Source organism: Cervus canadensis, chromosome X, assembly GCF_019320065.1.
Source record: "Cervus canadensis isolate Bull #8, Minnesota chromosome X, ASM1932006v1, whole genome shotgun sequence".
NCBI lineage: Eukaryota > Metazoa > Chordata > Mammalia > Artiodactyla > Cervidae > Cervus > Cervus canadensis.
This window is the reverse complement of record NC_057419.1, coordinates 118,238,364-118,242,741: the sequence shown is the minus strand read 5'-3', so window position 1 is coordinate 118,242,741 and position 4,378 is coordinate 118,238,364.

Here is a 4,378-nt window from a genome sequence, read left to right as displayed (position 1 = left end):
AAAAAAAAAAAAAAAAGAAAGTCTTGTTTGGCTCTTCAGGAAACCCCCTCAGAATTCAGAAGCCTTTTTATCAAGTTTTGCTTAGAGCTTATGGGCGCCTCACATTCTCTGCTGCCACCTGGTGGACAACAAGAGGTAATAAATAACCAGTCCAGCCTAAAGAAATCAACCCTGAATATTCATTGGAAGGACTGATGCTGAAGTTGAAACTCCAATCCTTTGGCCACCTGATGCGAAGAACTGACTAATTGGAAAAGACCCTGATGCCGGGAAAGATTGAAGGCAGAGGGAGAAGCGGACGACAGAGGATGAGATGGTTGGATGGCATCACTGACTCAATGGACGTGAGTTTGAGTAGTCTCCGGAAGTTGGTGATGGACAGGGAGGCCTGGCGTGCTCCTCTCCTTGGGGACGCAAAGAGTCGGACAGGACTGAGAGACTGAACTGATAGGATATTGGGCGGTTGAGTTTGGAGGGGGAGAAGAGAAATGAGGCTGGAGGCAGGTAACGCTGTGGTGGGCAGGCACTGTGGGAGTCCAGGGCACCCTAAGGATAATCAGGTGCTTTTTGAGGCTAGTGAAACATGGAAAGCGGCCTGAGGAGCATAGAATGTTAGACATGACGTGTGTAATGCCTCTGGCCTACAGATGCAACTGCATCAAAAGTTACTACAGAGTTCTCACCACATGCGAGGACAGAGCTAAGAGTTTACATGTATTTTTAGTTTTAATCCCGACAGACACCTTTTTCAGCACCTTCATTTTTCAGACAAGTAAAGTGAGACTCAGAAAGGTTAAGTAACTGTGTTAAGTAAGTAAAGTTAAGTAAAGGTTAAGTAAGGCAGAGACAGTGTTTAAATTTTTGACCATGATGTCATAAATTGCGACAACTTCCAATGGTAATTACAGTTGACCCTTGAACAACATAGGAGTTGGGGCCCTTACCCTCCATATAGTCGAAAATCCATCTATAACTTTACAGATACCTCTGTATCTGTGATTCCACAGCCGTGGATTCACCCATCCACGGATCATGTAGTGCATTAAATCCGTGTATAAGTGGACCCATGCAGTTCAAAATTGTGTTGTTCAAGCGTCGACTGCATATGATGGGAAATCTGACTAAGAAGGAGTCTTAAGTTCTTCTAATTTGGGTCAAGTAGGCTCCGGGGGAAGGGAAAGAGTAGTATACAACCACTGCTTCTAACAAGTCCAGTTTCAAGTATGAAGAAACCAAACAGGCTAATCCAGAGCTCATTCCACCCCACTCCCTCAGTCAGTAAGAACACTGTAAGCACCTACTCTATCCAGGGCTTTGTGGTCTATGAGGGCACTTTTCCTAGGAGCACTGGTATGCCAATGTTACTCATTTCTCCCTTCTGCCATCCTCCTCCTCCACACACACACCACACATACACTCCAGGTCTTCTAAAACTCTCAGGTTAAGGAATGTGTCAATGTGTTTCTCCAAAAATGCTGTCCCATGGGGAACAAAAGACCAAAAGCAGATGTCATCTATGTTGATCAGGAAATTAGTAAATTACTTGGTTTAAAAAAAAGGAGATGCTAAAAGAATCAGCAAGCACTGAACACCTGCTATATGCTGAGTGCTAACTGCAGAATCTTATCTAATCCTCCCAGCTTCCGTGAGGCATGTTCTACAAGCATCTCCATTTAAAAATGAGGACAACACGTTCAGAGAGGTTAGGCAGCTTTTCTGTTGCTTTTCCAGACATTAGTTTTGTATATGCTTCCTCCTGATCTGTGCTTTGCCATTTAATTTTCTTTTCGGTGTCTTTCAAAGAGAAAATACTTTACTTTTGATATAGTTCAACTTATTGTACTATGACCAGTTATATGTTTATTATTCCTAGTACACATCTCTACATTTTTCATATAGATTGTAATTTTCAATCCTAACATCAGTTCATCCTGATAGAAACTTTTTTTTTATTTTTCAAAAGAGAAAATGAGGTTCAAAAGTGTTAAGTGACTTGCCTGAGGCTGCCCTACTAATAGGTGCCAGAGTTGGAATTCAAATGCCATCCAACTGGCCCCAGAGCCAGAGTTTCTTGAATTACTCTGCACTGCCCCCTGTCATCTCCATCCTTTGGCCATCAGCTCTATGAGAGCTGAAACCAGAAAGCAGAGCCTCGTGTTGCTCAACCTCAGCTGGGAGCATGTACTTTGGGCAACTCAAATTTTTCACCCCACTACATATGTTACATAAACTAGACCTTAAAGCAAAAAAAAAATTTCCCAGAGAGGGATATTATATAATGATAAAATGATCAATCCACCAAGAAGACAAATTAGCACTAAATGTGCATGCACTGGACAATGCAGCTGCAAATTACATGAAGCAAAAAATAATAGAACTGAAAGAAGCAGGCAAGTCCACAAGTATATTTAAAGGATTCAACAGCGCTCTTTCAATAATTATAGATCAATTAGAATATCCACAAGGATATAGAAGAATTCAAGAACACCATCAACCAACAGAACCTAATCAACATTTATAGAACACTGCATCCAATGGTAAAAATACATATTATATCAAGTGTCCACAGAACATATGCTAACATAGACAATATTTTATACCATAGAACTTAACCTCAACAAATTTTAAGAGTTGAAATCATACAGATATTGTTTTCCAACTACAATGGAAAAAAAACTTTGAAATCATTAAAGAAAAATAACAGGAAAAAATCTCTAAACACTTGGAGAGTAATCAACACTCTTATAAATAAGCCATGAGTCAAAGAGAAAGTTGCAAACAAAATTTAAAATAAAAATATGAAATACACAAAAATACATTAAACTGAATAAAAATGAAAATAAAACATATGAAAAATTGTGGAACACAAAACAAGACTGAAAGTGAAATTTATAGTGCTAAAAGTTTACATTAGAAAAGAGGTGTTTTAAATCAACAATCTAAATACCCACCTCAAGAAAGTAGAAAAAGGGATGTAGCCAAAATGGTGAGCAGGAAGACGCAGAGCCCACCTTCTTCCATAGACACACCAAAATTACAGCTATTTACAGAGCAATTAGCTATGAGAATTACCTGAATAGTAGCAGACAAGATTTTCAACAACTGAAGGTATAAAGAAAGAATCACAAGACAGATCGGAGGGGCGGAGACATGATATGTTCAAGGGCCATATCCCTGGGTAGGCAATCAGGAGGATATTTACAACTGTAGACATTCTCCCCAAGGATTGAGGGGTCTGAACCCACACTGGGCTCCAAAGCCTGTGTGTCCTGCACCAGAAAGATGAGCCACCAGAACATCTGGCTTTGAGGCCACCAGGGCTTGAATATGGGAGAGCCAGAGGGCTTTAGGAAATAAAAATTTCACACTCTCTGAGACAGAAGCAGTAATTTGAAAGGATCCTGAGTCTGACCCACTTGCTGATCTTGGAGAACCTCACAGGCAGGCAGGAGAGAACTGGGACTTCCTCTGGGGATACAGTCAGTGGCAGCACCCATCTTTGAAAGCTTATTCTATCATGAGGACACGGGTGCTGGCAAGAACCTTTTTGGAATCCTTTCTTTAGCCTATTAGCTCTGGGAGCTTACCCACCCATCAAAGGGCCAATACTAGTCCCAGAGTCACTGGCTCTACAGCCAGGTGCCCTAGGACTCAGCTCTGCCCACCAGAGCAACCACATTAGTTGGATCTGACACAACAGAAGGGCCAAAGCAACCTGCATATGGGGCACACCTAGAGCATTTAGCTCTGGTGAACAGAGGGGAATATACTGCTGGGTCCCATAGGACTTCTCCTAAATAAAGTGACATCTTCAAGATTAGAAAACATAACCAGCCTACATAATACATAGAAATAAACCCAGAGAATTAAGCGAAATGACAGAGGAATGTGTTCCAATTGAAGTAACATGAATAAAAACTAAGAACTAAGCAAAATGGAGATAAGCAATTTATCTGATAAAAAGTTCAAAGTAATGATTCTAAAGATGTTCAATGAACTCAGGAGAAGAATGGATGAACACAGTGAGAAGATTAACAAAGAGTTAGGAAATATAAAGAAGAACCAAACAGAGATGAATACAATAACTAAATGAAAAATACATTAGGATTTTCACAAGATTTCACAAAATACACAAGAATCAATAGTAGATTTAATAGTACAGAGGAATGGATGAGCATATTGGAAAATCAAGTAGTGGAAATCACCCAAGCTGAACAGAAAACAGAAAAAAAAAATTAATTTAGGATAGTTTACAGGACCTCCAGGACAACATCAAGCACTCTAACATTTGCATTATAAGGGTCCCAAAAGGAGAAGAGAGAAAGAGGACGAGAATTTATTTGAAGAAATAATAGCTGAAAACTTCCATAACCTGGAA